The 19,260-nt window shown below is 34.5% G+C and overlaps 1 pseudogene; it reads right to left on the minus strand.

Annotated features, from left to right (window-relative positions):
- Positions 1–8: 8 nt before the first annotated feature.
- LOC120146996 lies at positions 9–17,309 on the minus strand (annotated as a pseudogene).
- Between the last annotated feature and the right edge of the window lie 1,951 nt (positions 17,310–19,260).

Below are 19,260 nucleotides of genomic sequence, written 5' to 3' on the forward strand. Positions count from 1 at the left end.
GTATTCAAAGTAATGATTGTTAAACTCAGCTACTTAAGCTGTTCATTTTCCATAGAAACAAAAACATAAAACATGGACCCCTTCCATCGCCTTCAAACTAGACAGAAGTTCTACAGGTCAGTGGAGCGGCCGCGTCCTGTCTATCCACGACATCGATGAGCTTGTTAGCTATGGCACTAGCATAAACAGACGAACCTTCGTATATCTGCCAAAGAAATGCTCAAACTGTCAAACATGCGCATATGCAGGATGAAACAATATGTACAAGGGAAATATTTTACCTTGGAATTGAAGAGAAAGCTGTAATAGTCACCAATGTTGCCTCCAGCAACATGGTGGAGATCCAACTGAAGCTCGTCGAGGAGCCTGGACACGAAAAGCAAGCAATTGATCTTCTTCCTTTGAACGAGTTTAATGGTAACTTCGTTGTCGATGATGCGTACATGGACCTCGTAATCCTTAGACTTCCTTTGAAGCCAAGAACTGCTCAACGAAGTGTTGTAGAATTGGTCAGGATCACCACCTAGAGACTTGCAATCAACATCCCCTGCATCAGCATTTCTAACGGCATCTTCAGTCTTAAGCCTCTTGCTTCGATCTTGGCCGCATCGCTTCTTGTCGACGAGTATTTTAAGCTCATGAACCGTGTCGAGAAGTTCCTTGATGTAGCTTATAGCATCTCCAACTATAGATGCTCTATCATTCTTGATTGTATAGCCCAAATGAAAAAAAAAAACAACAAACAAAGATTAAACCTTTTTTATTGCAATTTATGGTAAAAGAAACAAGTTTTTTAGGGTACCTTGGTGGCAGTAGGGACCATTGTCCTCAAAGCCTGGTACTTGTCATTTAGATGGACTCTCCTTTCTCTTTCGGTTGCAAAGTGTTTGGTGGTTTTGCCAGCTTTATCTCTGTCTTTGGTACAACCAGCCGTGGAGATGTCCCTGGGGAACTCGATTATGCCATTGTCCCCATCATGATAAAGACCAACAACGCCGGCACCATCTTTGTCGTCAGCCGGCACGGTGTATCCATGCGGCAGAGATTGCAGCAACTCCCCTGAAAACAGGCGGCTGAGGGGGCAGGTTGAGATGGAAAAGTGGGTCGTATGCAACAGAGGGGGAGCCAGGTGTTGTTTCAAAGGAAATGGAGGAATTAGGGAGGAATGAGCATATGGGTAAGTGGAAAAGGCTGAGAAGGTCAGGTGTAGGAGTATAACCACCCGCAGCCGCGACGGCGGCTTCAGGGGAAGAAGAAGATGGGACCATATTGAAAGTTCCCCAATTGGACTGATCATAAGAAAGGTCTTGAGTTTGATAAGGAATCAAATGAGAACCGGCGTTGGTGGTGGCAGTTGTATTATCAAGCAGATAGTGTTGGTGGGTTTCCATATCCATAACACCGGCGGCGGAGACACCCTCAAGGTGGTGGTGGTTGTAAGAAGAGAGATTGAGACTGTCTTCCAAACTGTTGTGACAGGTGGGGGCAGCTGTCGGCAACCCCAACAGGTCCTGACAATCTGTCATGGAGTGGGGATCAAAACAACCACTCTCCTCGTACATTTTCATTCCTTTTTTTCTCAGACAGCAACAAAACAAAGATCAATAAATGTTTGTTTTCTGGCAAGAAGAAGAACAAGAAGCCTGTTTGATTTATTACAGAGATCTCTGAAACAACAAAAGAGATAGAAATGGAAGGATCTGGTTGAAGCTGGGGGGAGTTTTATATGTACGTAAGTGAAAGATGGTTTTTGCTTGTTTCCTGCGTGCCTGACTGCTGCCACTGAGCCAACCAGGTTTGCGGGACACGCGATTTGTGAATAATTCGTCTCCAACTCTCAGTTTGTTAGTTTAGTTACCAAATGGAATTCATCAACTTCGTCTTTCCTGCCCTCATTTTCCTGGGGTAAACTATAAGTTTAGTACCTAAACTATTACTTTTATTCATTTTTGGTACTTAAACTTTATTTATTTTTAAATCATATCTAACATTTAATTTAGATTTTATTTTGATACTCTGCCATTCAAACTGAAGTTTAAAAATCATACCTAAACTATCTTCTCACTCTTATTTTTGTCATTAAAGTTTAAATTTTTTTTAATTTAATTACTCAACTTTTAAAGTGTTCTTGTTTTAATCACTCTAATTTATTTTATTAATATTTTTTATGACATGACATTTTTTTATTATTTTATTAATATATAATTAAAATAAAAAAAAATTAATATATCACAAATAGAAGTGAGAAGGTAGTTGAATATGAATGATATAATTTAGGCATAAAAAATCACGTTCAACAGTTCCATTAAGTTTTGAACGATGGAGTATCAAAATGAAAGCTAAATTAAACGTTACGTATGGTTTTGACAAAAAAAATAAAGTTTAGGTACCAAAACAGAACAAAAATATAATTTATGCAATAAACGTGTAGTTTACTCTTTTCTTTATTAAAATATAATTTTTTATTTAATCATAATTTGATTAATAAATTAAAATATAATTATAATTAAATTCTCCATCTAACCCTAATTCGATTAAGAAATTAGAGTAAAGTTGCATATAACTTTCCCATGCAAACTGCTCGCCCCAACGAACTCACCCCAAACCAATTAGCCTTCATTTTCCGCTTCATTAACAATGTTTCTTTCTTTCTTCTAATTAATTTTCAAATAAAATTTAAAAAGAATCACTACAGGTATTGTTTTGTATTATTAAAAAATTATAATTCGTGACAATTTAGTATTAATTAAATTAATTTTATTATTATATTAATGTAAAAATTACAAATGTAAACGTGTTAAAACGGATATTATTTTATTATTATACTTTTGATGATGATATTATTAAAAGGAACAATCAGAAATGTTGAATATAATTCATAAAATGAATATACAATATAAAAAAAATCAATTATTAAAATAAAATATATATAATGCCTAGTTTAGTTTATGTGTACAGGTGTTGTTTTATATAGTCCTAAAGTTTTTAATTTAATAACATTTTAGGTCCTTATCAGTTTAATTTAAGCAAAAATTAGATTTTTGTTCCTTTTAATTTTTAGATTAAATACATAATGAGTCTTCATTATTTTAAATTTAAGTATCTTGCCTCTCTTAATATTTGATATTGACTCCGTCTCTGCATGTATAACAACTTAATATTATTTAATATTATACTTGTATTATATAAGATTATAATATACTCACGATGTGGATGAAATAAAATAATAATATTTTAAAAATTTATTGAAAAATCTTCATAGATAAGGTGATAAACTTTAATAATTGATCTGAAATTAGATGGACCACGTCATGCAATCGAAGAAATTGTTAGATGGCAGCAAGCAAAGAGTCGTCACCTCGAAAGGAAACACAAATCTTATAAACTTGGTCGCATGAAATATGAAGTTTGATGGGATATCTCAACTCAAAAGTATGCTAGAGTAATTATATCTGTAGAGTATATATTATTAATGATTATAAAATATTATGAATATATATTTTGTTATAATTACTCTAAATTATTTAAAAAAAATGTGTTAGGTGTCGTAACCGGTTTTCGTCCGGGCACGAAATATTCATTTGGCGGTGAAATTGATGTGAATAAATGGTTTTGAAAATAATTTAGGAGTCGCCATCGGCCTTTTGGGTCAGGTAGGTCGAATACCTAAAAAATATCTTTTAAAAGAGTTTTTAAGAAAACATCAATTAAAAGATAAACTGATCTGCGTTTTAACCAAAAATTCGTTCTTTTTAATAATAAAAAGGGATTCGTGGTCGGTTACGTTTAGGGAAGGATTAGCACCCCTACAACGCCCAAAATTGGTACTTTTTAATTATAAATTGTCTCTATTATTAAATTAAAAATTCAAAATGTATTTAATTCATAATCCTATTTGATTTAAATATTATTATAATTTTAAGAAAATATATTAATATATCTTTATTTATTTACTCAGAAATATCAGAAAAGGGCTTCTAGTTGCTTTAAGACAGCTCCTTTCTTAATATTAATAAATAAATACATATCAAAATATGTTTATTTTTCTTAAAAGTAGTTTATAAAATTAAATTTATAAATAGGATTTTTATTTAATAAACAAATAGAATAAAAAAATTTATATATTATATAACTTAATAATAAAAATAAAAATCATGAAGATAATAATTTAAACATACATCAAAAGTAATAACAAAATAAAATAATAATAATTAAAATGAAAGAAAAAAATAAAAGTATAAAAACTATTGGATCATATTCATAATATATGAACTTAAAATGTAAAAATAATAAAACTTATGGTTAAAATTAAGATTATATAATTTAATGATCAAATTATAAAAATAAATAGTAAGAGACATGGTTAGAGTTATCATAAAAATAAATATTAGTAGTGTAATTAGCCATTAATTATTTAATCAGTGATTAAAATAGTAATATTAAAATTATTAGGGACTAAATGTGATATTTATCATAAATATATTATTTAATACTGGTAAGGACTAAAACATAATAAAATAAAATTCAAAGACTGAATTAAATGTTCAGAAATTAATTTCAGTGATTAAAATGAATAATTATAAAACTTGGATGGCTACGGAAATGGTTTAGCCATGCGTGAAATTACAGATATACCCTCCCCAAAACGACGTCGTTTGGGAGAGGGTATATCCGAAACCGGCTGGCCCGAAGGGCCAACCCTCATTTTTTCTCTCCTCTCTCTAACTGAGAGAGTAAATATTCTCTCTCGCCTCTCTCTTCAAATCCCTCATCGGAGGGATTAGAGTTCTGGCCGGCCACCGTGCTCCGGTGCCGACCACCGCCGCCGGCCACCGCTCTCGGTGGTCGGGAAATTTTAATTTTTACCAAAACATAGATCGGGCCGTCCTAATGACGGATCCGGTGACCGTTTTCCTTAAAAAGCTCCTGATCGGAGCAAATCCGTGAAAATACCTTCGGGTTTTGGTTGTTTCCGGCGACGGTTGGGGTTCTTTGATGACAAAGTAAGTTTCCTCTTCTCTTCTCTCTTTTTTCCTTTTTTTTTTGTTCTGGACGTTGGTTGCTGTTCGTATCTCTCCCTGTTTTTTTGTTCTGTTTTGTTTGTTGTCGTTCTCTGCGTCTGTTTCTTTGTTGTTCTACGTTGCTCCTTTTTTTTTTTCTTGCAGGTGTGGTGGCTTTTATAGCCACCACCGAGGCTCTCGTCGGACCGGTTACAAGGGTGTAAGGCTCGGTGAGTCACCAAAGCTATGCTGGTGACTCACCATAGAGCCGACGTGTGCGGCTGTTATCATGGCAGCAAAGCTTCTGGAGGCTTCTGGCGAGGGCATCGGCAGCTGGAACGTCTGGAAGCAACGGCGGCGGCCGTGTGGTCCCTAGGGTTATGATACCCTAGGGTTTCAAGCTGGATAGTTTTGGACCGTTGGATCTTGCCAGATCCAACGGTGGAGATCATGGCGGCTGGGGCATGAGATAAGAAACCCTAGTTGGGTTTTAGGGTTTACGTTGGGCTTCTGTATCTGGGCCTGAGTTTGTAATTGGGCTTTGTAAATTTAATAAATAATATAATAATATAATATAATACTAATATAATAATTTTAATAATAATAATAAATTTAAATGAAAAAAATTGATGTCTACAGCTGCCCCTCTTTGGTTATTCTTGTGTTAAAGAATAGAGCAAAGACGAAAGAGACAATAATTTTTTCATTTGGCTTCTTTGAGTAGGATGGAAATGTTTGAAAATCATCACTGAAGGGCTTACAGATGACCCGAAGGCTTTGAAAACATCAAAAAGCTCCCGAAGGCTTTTTGGAAACATCATGCACTGAAGGACTTACAGATGACCCGAAGGCTTTGAAAACATCAAAAAGCTCCCGAAGGCTTTTTGGAAACATCATGCACTGAAGGACTTACAGATGACCCGAATGATTTGAAAACATCAAAAAGCTCCCGAAGGCTTTTTGGAAACATCATGCACTGAAGGACTTACAGATGACCCGAAGGATTTGAAAATATCAAAAAGCTTCCGAAGGCTTTTTTGGAAACATCATGCACTGAAGGACTTACAGATGACCCGAAGGATTTGAAAATATCAAAAAGCTTCCGAAGGCTTTTTGAAAACATCATGCACTGAAGGACTTACAGATGACCCGAAGGATTGAAAATATAAAAAGCTTCCGAAGGCTTTTTGGAAACATCATGCACTGAAGGACTTACAGATGACCCGAAGGATTTGAAAATATCAAAAAGCTTCCGAAGGCTTTTTGAAAACATCATGCACTGAAGGACTTACAGATGACCCGAAGGCTTTGAAAATATCAAAAAGCTCCTGAAGGCTTTTTGGAAACATCATGCACTGAAGGACTTACAGATGTGGGAAATAGTTTACTAAGTAAGAAACTATGGAAATTGTTTTCTTACTATTCAACAATTTCATTTTCAGAAAAGATTGAATGAGAAACTATGGAAATCGTTTTCTCATTATTTTTCAAAAACATGTTGATTGGGTAACATGACCCAATCTCAAAATAATGCTCATTTTGTGGATTACGTTCATCTATTCTTCAGATGTTTACGTGATTCCTGTATTGTGGTTTGAATACCTTCTTCTTGTAAGGTATTTCTTACCATGAATCTTCTTGTTCTTCCGAAGATCTCTGGATATCAATGTAGCAACTTATGCTATCAAGCTTGCATTTCTGCAGAATCATCTGATCAACTTGTATCTTTACTGTCTTCTTTGCTTCATGAAGGTCTCAGAAGAAATGTTTCATTGTGGAACTCTTGTCGTAGTCAAAATTATGACCCTGATGCCCCATTTTGTCTTGGATAAAACCAACTTTATTTGCTTGGACTTGTGTAGAAATCCCATAAAGCTTTCATCTTTGAAAAGAGAATATCATCTTTAAAAAGAGAATCTATCATCTTTGAAGAGTGTAGATGTATATATGCCTGACTCAGCAGGGATTAATTAGGAGAGTAGAGCCTGTTCTAATTTGACTCTTGAAACATATCACAAGGAAGATCTATTCCAATTCCTTTCATGTCTCCACATATAATCAGATCTCGAATAAGGCAACTGGGACCATATCATGTCAAGATGCTTAACAACAACTTGTCGTTCAACCTTAGTTGGCTCCACTAGTTTTTTCTTGTCAAAATTTTCATCTCTCCTTCTGTAGAAAGAAGTCTTCATTTCACTTTTAATCTTGAAGTTGAAGAAGACAAAATTCATCTTGGGTCAATAAATGGAAACCATATGATTGCAACACTAGTTCAACACCATAATCACTGGTTCATAAAACATTTGACAACACATTCATCATCTCGTAGCTTCCACTCAGATGTTCGTAAAACATTTGACAACACATTCATCCTTTCCTGTGGCTTCTGCCCGGATTTCTGGTCAATGATGCTTTTGTATGATGTCACAAGACCACTTGAGAACAAAAACTCAGTGGGGAATACAAATGAGATATTGGTATGGCCAAAAAGTTGCTCAAATCCACAAGATATGCTAGTATCGAATTGAATAAGAGACCAACTGATCTTGATATCATCTCGGGCAAGGGCAAGTGTGATACTGATCATGTTTTCTTCTGTAATGAGCATTGTAGAAAATAGAAACACTTCAGCTAAAGGATCCATGTACGGAAGGGAGTTCATGGAATTCTTGCTGTTGGGGATGAAATGCACATGATAAACCAAAATAGATGAAAACTCAGTTCACCCTGGCTGGCAATGATAACCCCAGTAATAACGGGAATAACAGTAATATAAGTGAGTCGAGTCTCCATTTTCAATGTCATCAAGTAAGCAAAAAATTGATGTGAAAAACAGCTTCATAACCTCAACAGTATGATTGAAACTAACTGTCAGGAATCTCAAAAAGCTATTTTCAATCATCACCAACACACATAATGCAAAATTCAAAGCTGAGATCTTGAGGAACTGAACCCTGGATCAAATAATCTTCCTGGGGACCATCTTTATTCATGCAACCATGATGTATCTTAACAAAGAACACACTGTCATGTGATACATGATTTAAGAAGATTGGGTATTTGAAAACCATACTTGCTGAGTAGATATTTGTTCAACAACATGACCCTAAGCAACTGCCTGATGAACGAAGCAATTATGTGTAGTTAGCTCGACTGCCTGTTTTACCATTTTCATTCTTCATATCTTTCTGTCTCATTGGAATATTTGTTCAAGTTAATGATCTTTACATAGGATATTGTGGGCCTTCAGCATACCCCAACATTGGCTAATACAAGTGTTCAAAATGCATCAACAGTCTGATTCTGATTGAAATGGGTTTTCAGCATGCCCCAATATTTGCTGATACAGATGTTAAAAGTGTGCTCAATATTACTTCTTATTGAGATGAGCCTCCAAGAATGCCCAAATATTCATATTGTTGTGAGCCTTCAAAATGCCCCAATATTATTTCTGGTTGAAATGGGCCCTCAAGATTTCCCTCTAGATTTATCTGATTCACTCTCAATCTCTGTTTTACTGGAATGTCATGATCCCCACGAGGTCCCATTTTGACAATACACTGTTGTACTTGTGGCTTTATTCATGCCCCAAATATGTTTATCTTGAATACTCTCATTCTGGTGTTACTGAAACAATGTTGTCAAGTAAATGGAAAATTCTCTTTATGTTGTCATAAACTTAAGAAGTATTCATCATTCATTCCAGGTTGACACAGTGGCTTATCATCTTTCAATGAAGGTCATCTCTGAAATATACTTTTTTGTGGGAGAGAAACCAATTTATGCGAATAGTAATCTGATGCAATGGCAAGATTACATATGCAGTGGTACAGGCTCATCAAAATCCGTACCCATGCAACATTTTATTCTGATAACAACTCATCTGATTATGAAGTGATTTTTCAGAATGATTTCACAGATATTGATAGTTCTTCTGATACCGAGGAAATGTATTCTGATTCTGATGAGGAGAGTAAACTGTTATACTGACAAAAATGAAATTCTCAGAGGCTGAGGTTTCAATAGCCATGAAGAAATGTGGTTCAGATTCATCAATTGCAGAATTGACAGATTTATATGTGCTGAGCAAATGGCTAGGTTACTGATGCACTTCTTATGGTAGAAGATAGGAAGCCATTATGCAATGATCCCAATTACAAGCAAAGGCGAAACTTGGGCTATGATTTGTGGAAAAGGAAGAAGCAGAGGAAGCTTGAAAAGAAGCTTCTTAATGAGATGATCTGCAGTTCATTTTTCAATTCCAATGATCGGTTCTGGGGTTTCTACCGAATCAGATCAGATAATTCAAAGAACACTTCCAGAGATGCTATGAGCTCATTCATCTTCCAAATTCAATGATTGGTTCTGTGGTTTCATACCAAACCGATCAGATAACTCAAAGAACACTTCCAGAAGTACTATTGGGTCTTCTTATTTCTACTATGAGCACATGACACTTGTTCAGTTAATGTTTGGACTGGAATATATAGTACTTATTCGATGTAGAGCCAAAATTTGTAGATTCGAAGCATTTTCATACTATTACACTGAAAAGGGCTATATTCATAATTCTGTCAATTAGAACAGATTTTCTCTTATTCTGCTTCCTCCATGTGCTGATGCTTTTCCATTGACAAAGAAATGATGTCTTCCTGGGATCCAAGAACAAAGTTGAACTGTTTATAACATGTACAGGAATGCCAAATTGACAGAAAGGATCTGTAAGGCTCTTGAAGCTTATGACAATGAAACACCTTCGAGTGTCCAGAAGTATGTTCTGATGAGTGCTTGAAAATGGAATCTGGTATGGATTAGAAGGAATAAAGGTTCTACTTGAACCTGATGATGGGAAATGCTTCTAGGTTTCCCTAAAAACATACACGAGGAGGAGGATCTGCTAAAGACATGTTCCCGGTGGATGCAGAGGCTGTCTTCTACTGTCTTGGCATATTTTGAAAACAGATGTGCAAGAACTGAATGATGATTAGTTGGAGCAATTGATGAGTAGATTTGTCGAATTCGACCTTATTGTCAGTGGCATCCAGCGTAACAACCTTACTTATAAAAAGGCCTATAAGGGTAGATTCTGTTCCAATGTCTTGTTCTGTGCCCTAAATCCTCAAATTCAATTCAACAATCTTCTGAAGGACATAATGGATATCATCTTGACAAAGAAAAGATAGTCATAGAAAAAGTAGCAATGATGTATCAAGACTTGAGCCAACACCAGAGTGCATAGTGACTTGTTCATGGCTTTATGATGTAATCTTCTAGAGAACATGAATTGATGGTTGGGGAAAATAATCTCTGGTGATGCTTATTGCCCTCAGCATGAGATAAACGATAATCTTTCTTGATGAGCTGCTAATAATGTCATAGGGGAGTGTCACAAGTTCAATTCTCCAGACTTTCTGGCTTCTTGGACCACTTGCCTTCAAAAATGTGAAGCGCTTCATTCTTCTGGCTTCGTTCATTCTTTTTCTACAACAGAGGTAGAATAAGCAACAATTGCTTTAAGGATCTTCCTCATTTGAGACTGTACTGTTTGAAAATGTTTTTTCTCCTTTCTTTATTGAAGAATGAAAGAATTTTGCAAAGTATTACCCCTTTCAGGTTCACAATATAATCGAATCATAAACAATGAGTTTAATGAATATCAAATAAATCAACTACACTTTTAAATCATTCAAAAATCATAGTCCTATGGCAAGTGTCAAAATTATTGACTGATTTGAGGTGTAGGTTGATTTTGGTAAAGTAGGTTCTTTCAAGTTGGTTCAGTATGTCGCTTCGGCTTACACTAACTTGAAAAAATGGTTGTTATTCCCATCTTGTAGAGATGCTTCTTGTTTCCCTACTCTCAGGAACGTCTTTGGGATGTGCGTGCTTTATTAAGAGCTTAAGATCGTCTCTTGTCGTTGTTGCACCATTCATTATTCGAGCCGCCTTTTTTTTAGGTTTTCAACACGAATCCTCCTTTGGTTTCAAGATGTTATTTAAAAATTTACATCTTGAACCCCCCTTTATCATTTTTCATATCATGCATTAAAGATTTTAAAAAACAATTTTTGCAAATAAAAATCAATCTTGGAAGGGGGAATGAATTCTAAAGATATCATCTTTTACTTAGAAATCCATGTATGATTAAAATGGACTTTTCAGGTACGTAACGTAGGCCATGGCTTATGGTTACGAAAGAAAGGGATAAAAAGGCCCAAATAAGTGTTTAAGGGTAATCAAACCAAGGATCAATTCATTCTGATGCCATCAATCTTGCCTTGCTTAACTTGGATCTGCTTTGTTGGGATTTTTCCATCAACTGGATCCCTCTAGATTGCAAATTTTGGATTCATTTCCATTTTCTCATATCTTAAGCATTTCTTGCTCTTCTTGTTTGTACTTGATCAACTTTGTAACTTGAGGCTCAATAAGTCACCCATCTTGATTCAATTTTCCTTCTTCTTTTTCCTTTTTGTTTTTTTTTTCTTTCTATTTTTTTTTTCTTTGCTGGATGAGTATAATACTTCAACTGCTTTGAGCACCTCATTTTCCTTTTGCATTTTGGAGATTTTCCATTATTCTTGATTGGATTGATCTTCAAGCACTCTGTATTTGACATACTTTGTAATTCAAAACTTTCTTGACTTCATGGAAACTTGTCTTCGTAATAAAACTGTATTGACAATCTTCATTCTTGTGAGCAAATATCTTTCACCTTGCCCCCTAATGTGGAGGGTGATCCTTGGTTAGGGTTGAATTAGAAGAAAATTATTCAGGCTCAAATGGGACAACAAAGGATATATATATATTAAAGGATAAATGAAACAATGCCGTTCATCATCTCATACACAGAAACCTTTGTAAAAAGAGGTATCCACAGGGGGATGAATATTCAGATTAACTTTATTTACATGAAAAAATGTAATTAATGCATGATATATTTATTTCAATCAATCACTTTCCCCTTCTTCTTTGAATATGCCCTAATCACTCGAATTATCATCAATGAGTTGGTACCTGATGCCTCATCTCGTCTCTTCTGCAGTAAAATTCACGAATAGCTGAAAGTTTGGTTCTTTTGAGGTCTTTGGTTTATGATGGTTTTGTGTTTGGAAGGACAAATGTGACTTTTAAAGTCATGTATATGGTGGAAGGTAGTATCATCAATCAAACGACTCTACCCGAGAAGGTAAACATCTAGTGTTTGTGTCTCAAAAACAGGTAGAGACATTTCTTCAGAGTCTCAGATAAATGTAGTATCAGGATTTGGTTTTGGTAAAGGTCGAGTAATTGGTGTTGGATGGATATTGAAGATATAATTTATCACTTGCCAATAAATCTATAACTTTTGAAAATTAAAAGAATATTTAATCTACTTGATACTCAATAATTTCAAGATTAAAACTTGATTCCTTGCTCATAATCTTAATAAGCAACACACATTTATTATTGCACAAAGCGGAGAAAGAAACAAAAAACAAGTTCAAACAAGATGCTGAAAATAGAAAAGTACTATAGTGGTAGATACACTTCCACTTGTTCATGCATCATCACTCCTTTAATGTCGGTTGTGTAATAAGATCAGAGTCATTGTCTTTATTTGCCCCCCATTTCTTGATCATTTTTTGTGTCAAGATTCTTTTGTCAACAAAATCTCAATTTCTTTTAATAGTGGCCTACATTGCCTGTAGAATGCCCGTCTTGATCATTTTTTGTGTCAAGATTCTTTTGTCAACAAGAATCTCAATTTCTTTTAATAGTGGCCTACAATTGCCTGTAGAATGCCCGGATACCCCAAGTGAAAATTACAAACTCTATCTTGATCATAGCTATGAGCAGAAGGGTTTGGTGTCACTTTAGTTGGTCTTGGTGTGATGTATTGACCTTTAACCAATGAGGATACAATTCTGAAATAGAAGTTTGGAACACTTCCAAAGTTTTTCTTGATCGTATGCCTTTATTTGGTCTATCTGAACAGTTACTTGCTCTTTTTCTTTTGCAGTTGCGGGGATTCTGGATGCGACATACATTCACATCATCAGCTTTCGCTTTTTGATCCGTTGGGCTCTTGGATGTGACTTTTGAGTTTTCTTCATTGATTACATTCTCAATTAAATCTCCACTTGTCATAAGATTCTCAAATTCGTTTGTCGGATTTGCCTGCATTAACTCGAAGAAAGGCGTTGGAAGGGAATCACGAAACATATGTGATATTTCTTCTTCTAATATGGGAGGTTGAACTTGTGCTGCCACCCCTCTCCATCTTAAGGCATATTCTTGAAATCTTTCATTGGTTTTCTTCTTTACTCTTCGAAGATCCATACATGTTAAAGCTAAGCCTTTAACATACCGATATTGTCCCAAAAATGCATCAGCTAAATCTACCCATTTCTTGATCTGTTCTTGGGTCAACTGATTGTACCAGACTACTGCTGGGTTAACAAGGCTATCATGGAAAGAGTGAATTAACAGGTCAGAATTTAAATATCCTCCATTTTTCTGCAAAACATTCTCAGGTGTATTAGAGGACAACTTGTGCCATCATATTTCTCAAAATCAGGCATTTTGAATTCATGGGGAATAATCAAATCTGGAACCAAGCTAAGCTCTCTTGCTTCTAATTCTTTGTGGGAAGTATCAACACATTTCATACTTTTGATTGCTTCATCCAATTCTTGAATCTTTCCTCATACTGCGAATAATGAACAAGGCTATTCTTTGGGTTCAATTGGGATGCCCAGAGGGTTTTACCATTTTCGACTCTTCAATCTGACAGCATCGTTGCTCTATAACAGTTGTATCTTCTTTATCAGATTCCATTTCCTGGATAATTTGATCTGATCCATCTGGTACTGAATCTGAAACTTCTTTCCTTGTATCCCGAGGTAACCCTGTCAATGGTTCTGGCCACTGATCTTGTAGTCCCTTATAAGATTGCTCCATTGTTTTCATGATGACAGTAAGTAATATGAATGAATGACCTTGGTTTTACTGTTACAAACCTTCATTAATTATTAACATGTTTTTATAATTAAAATACATGACAGTACTTTAATAAAAATGTGAAAAATGCATAAATGGAAAATAAGAATGCAAAATGTGCAATTCAAAGATATAAAAAGTAAAAATACAAAATGAAAATGCACAGATACAAAATGTAAATGCATGTATGAAAGGTGTTACTTTAGAGTGATCATCTTAGAACAGATTTCATTGAACACAAAAGCTTCAGTACATCAAACAACACTTTTACATGTAAGGAACAACTTTTAATCCTAACTTCAACAAAACTTTACATATAGGGAATAACTTTCCCATTTTCTTCTCTAAAACCAAGTTAGATTATCAGCTTATGGGCCATATTGCTTGTCTGGACTGCAGCTTCTTCATGACATTCTGGGATTCTTTCATCTCCTATGTAATTCTTGGAGTTGATCATTTTCCTTTGTGAGAACATTTGTGTTCAAAAAGTTTTTGGAGAAGATCTTCATGTATGTTGCAACTCTTTTTCAATTTGGTGATCCCTGATATCCACTCTTCTGGGGTTTTCCTATACCAGCATTTTGAAAAGCTTGACTGACCTTCTGGAAGTCTTTATGTATGTTTTCCATTTTGGTGCTCAATTATCGTATTCAATCTTCAAATGACGTATTTGAGCTTTAAACCTTAGCAAATCTTCTTCTCTCTGGGCGCCCCTACTGATACTCTTACCTTTGAAGACTTTTGGTATTAATCTATCAGGACCCTTAGTTACCAAACTAGGTCGATCATTTACCATAAATTGTAAGGTTCCATGATCCAAAAGACTTTGGACTCGGCGTTGAAGGCAAGACAATTCTCGATGGTATGTCCTTGAGCTCCGGCATGATATTCACAATGAACGTTGATGTCATACCAATTTGGATACGGAGGTTGGAACGGTTTTATATAATGGATCCACTTCTTGTGCTTCAAATAGCTTCTCATACAACTCTTTATATGATATGGGGATAGTATCAAGATGAAAACCGCCTTTTGTCTTGGATTGAACCTGAGTTTTAGACATTGGGAGCAGACCAAACTTTGATGATTTCTGATTACATGATTTCTTCTCTTGTCTGGGAGCTTGTACAGTCGTCACCATTTCTTTGGTATCTCCATACATTTTTGAATACGAATGATGACTGTCTGTAATTTCTTAAATTGGTTAAGAATCGAATCCCTTGCGTATCTGAAACTGCAGAGTTAGGTTCATTGAGCTCTCTCTCTTTCTGCTGGAACCTCTTTTCCTTTGGCCAAAACAGATATTCTCCATCATCTTGGTCATCTGATCTCTCATTTCTCGTATCTCCTTTGCTCCTTAATGGTCATACGATCTTTGAGTGCATATCTTGTTTCTATCCTCAGAGTTTCCTGATATGTCTTCTTTGGCCGCATCATATTTTGTTTGATCATAAAACTTTTTGTCCATTTATGATTTCTTTCCAATATGATGAACAGTCTTTCAAAGTAAACACCTTTTGGTCATGATCATGCCATGCAAACAACAGAAAATAATTTAAACAAATTAGAGAAAAATAACATACATGGGAAATAAGAAAAATAAAATGGTTAATACCAACTAATTGAAAGAAAAATTTATTGATCATGGTATATAATAAATCCTAACCTCATGCTTTCTAGTTCCATACTTTGTTTGGAAAAATTAACCTAACCGCATGATTTCTAGTTCGCATGCATTATTCAGGGAGAAAAAAATAATAAAAATAAATTAAAATCTAGAGTTATTTTTCCTTTGTGTACACCTATGAACAGAGGTTCAGTACTGTCTTAGATTAGGTGAATTTCTAGGGTTTATATATGCAGAGTTTCAGTTCTAGGAGTAAAGGTACTCGAATTGTCCTTGTTGATGCCCCCTTGAGCTGTCAAACCTCAATCCTAGTCCATTACAGACTTAAGCGGATCGAGTTCAATTCGAGGGGATACATTTCTCTATGACTAACACGGAGAATAAATTCTCACGAAGACATAGAGCATATGAACCCCAAAGTTACTTGCTAGGTCTGACACGGAGATAATTCTCACGAAGACGTCGCTTTCACTCCCACTTAAAAGGGACAAGCTCAATTATAGAGCTTTATGTTATGCAATGCAAGTGTTGTGTGTGAGAGGAAATATTCAAACCTCTAACAGATAAATAAAATAATTAATACCTGAATAAAAAAACAATATTAATATAAAAATAAAAATAATAAAAATTTGAAGAAAAGAATTAAAAATTAAATAAATGAATTTTTAATTTCTAATTAATAGAGCAATTTATTTGATTTTAAAGTTTGACTGTCCCCAGCAGAGTCGCCAAGCTGTCGTAACCGGTTTTCGTCCGGGCACGAACTATTCATTGGCGGTGAATTGATGTGAATAAATGGTTTTGAAAATAATTTAGGAGTCGCCATCGGCCTTTTGGGTCAGGTAGGTCGAATACCTAAAAAATATCTTTTAAAAGAGTTTTAAGAAACATCATTAAAAGATAAACTGATCTGCGTTTTAACCAAAAATTCGTTCTTTTTAATAATAAAAGGATTCGTGGTCGGTTACGTTTGGAAGGATTAGCACCCCTACAACGCCTAAAAGTAGTTTATAAAATTAAATTTATAAATAGGATTTTTATTTAATAAACAAATAGAATAAATAAATATATATATTTATATAACTTAATAATAAAAATAAAATAATCATGAAGATAATAATTTAAACATACATCAAAAGTAATAACAAAATAAAATAATAATAATTAAAATGAAAGAAAATAAAAGTAATAACATTAAAACTATTGGATCATATTCATAAATATATGAACTTAAAATGTAAAATAATAAAAATGGTTAAAATTAAGATTATATATAATTTAATGATCAAATTATAAAATATAAATATGTAAGAGACATGGTTGAGTTATCATAAAATATAAATATTAGTAGTGTAATTAGCCATTAATTATTAATCAGTGATTAAAATAGTAATATTAAAATTATTAGGGACTAAATGTGATATTTATCATAAATATATTATTTAATACTGGTAAGGACTAAACATAATAAATAAATTCAAAGACTGAATTAAAATGTTCAGAAATTAATTCAGTGATTAAAATGAATAATATAAAACTTGGATGGCTACGGAAATGGTTTAGCCATGCGTGAAATTACATATACCCTCCCCAAAACGACGTCGTTTGGGAGAGGGTATAAGTATCCGAAACGGCTGGCCCGAAGGGCCAACCCCTCATTTCTTTTTCTCTCCTCTCTCTCTAACTGAGAGAGTAAATATTCTCTCGCCTCTCTTCAAATCCCTCATCGGAGGGATTAGAGTTCTGGCCGGCCACCGTGCTCCGGTGCCGACCACCGCCGCCGGCCGCTCTCGGTGGTCGGGAAATTTTAATTTTTACCAAAACATAGATCGGGCCGTCCTAATGACGGATCCGGTGACCGTTTTCCTTAAAAAGCTCCTGATCGGAGCAAATCCGTGAAAATACCTTCGGGTTTTGGTTGTTTCCGGCGACGGTTGGGGTTCTTTGATGACAAAGTAAGTTTCCTTCTTCTTTCTTCTTTTTTTTTTTTTTTTGTTCTGGACGTTGGTTGCTGTTCGTATCTCTCCCTGTTTTTTTTGTTCTGTTTGTTTGTTGTGTCTCTGCCGTCTGTTTCTTTGTTGTTCTACGTTGCTTTTTTTTTTTTCTTGCAGGTGTGGTGGCTTTATAGCCACCACCGAGGCTCTCGTCGGACCGGTTACAAGGGTGTAAGGCTCGGTGAGTCACCAAAGCTATGCTGGTGACTCACCATAGAGCGCGTGTGCGGCTGTTATCATGGCAGCAAAGCTTCTGGAGGCTTCTGGCGAGGGCATCGGCAGCTGGAACGTCTGGAAGCAACGGCGGCGGCCGTGTGGTCCCTAGGGTTATGATACCCTAGGGTTTCAAGCTGGATAGTTTTGGACCGTTGGATCTTGCCAGATCCAACGGTGGAGATCACTGGCGGCTGGGGCATGAGATAAGAAACCCTAGTTGGGTTTTAGGGTTTACGTTGGGCTTCTGTATCTGGGCCTGAGTTATTGTAATTGGGCTTTGTAATATTTAATAAATAATATATAATAATTATAATAATAATACTAATAATAATAATTTTAATAATAATAATAAATTTAAATGAAAAAAATTGATGTCTACATTAGGCATAGATCGTTTAAGGCCCAAAGCATGACACTCGGGTTTAAGAATGAATGTTTTAAGTTAAAGGGACAAATTTATAAAATTCTAAGGAGTAGAAATAGATTTTCAATAGAAATTATTAAAAAAATATATCTAAAATAAATGATAATTTGATATTTTTAGGAGACGATTGATTTTAACTTTGATTATATTGCATTGCATGTGACTATATGGATTTAGATAGATAAATAATTAAATATCCTCCACTTGATGCGAACAACATATTTCCTCCATCTGAATCCGACTCGACTTGAATTTTTAGAGTATACATCTGACCCGACCCAACCCGATATAAAATAAGGACCTACTTAAAAAACTATAGAAAGAGGAGTATCATAGCAATTATCCATAAATTTATATAAAAAATATACTATTACTCTCAGGTCAGGTCGAAGATTTTTTATCATCCACTCGAACTCGACCCGGATGAACCCAATTTTTTTTTAAAAAAAAATCCTACCCTACCAAATTAAATCGGATCAAAATCCATTGGTTTCAAATCAAATTATCATCTTATTCAAACTGTATAAAAGAATCTTTATAGTATATATTTTATGCGTATTTAATCTCTGTACGTAATATGATATTTTAAAGATAAAGTATATTAATGGTCCCATAACTATTAAAATTTATAAAATAATATTGATTATATGAAGTTATTTTATTGAGTTTTCCGATTATTAAAGTTACAAAATGATTATATAATTATTCATTATGTTTAAATCTTATTATTTTTTGTTAAAAAAAGTAACAGTTGTATGAGTTAGACTTTAACATACTGATTAAAATACGATAGTCGTTTTTTATTATGAGATTAGATTTTATCTTAGTCAACAGATTAACATCCGATTTAGACTGTTGTCAATTTTTTTAACGAAAAAAATATGAATTTAAAATATATAAATAATTAAATGATCATTTTATAATTTTCAGTAATCGAATAACTCAACAAAATTAGAATTATTTATAGAACTTGTAATATTCAAGACTCAACAAAGTTAGATATTATCTTCAGTT

The sequence above is a fragment of the Hibiscus syriacus genome, unplaced genomic scaffold, assembly GCF_006381635.1.
Source record: "Hibiscus syriacus cultivar Baekdansim isolate YM2019G1 unplaced genomic scaffold, ASM638163v2 tig00110933_pilon, whole genome shotgun sequence".
Taxonomy (NCBI): domain Eukaryota; kingdom Viridiplantae; phylum Streptophyta; class Magnoliopsida; order Malvales; family Malvaceae; genus Hibiscus; species Hibiscus syriacus.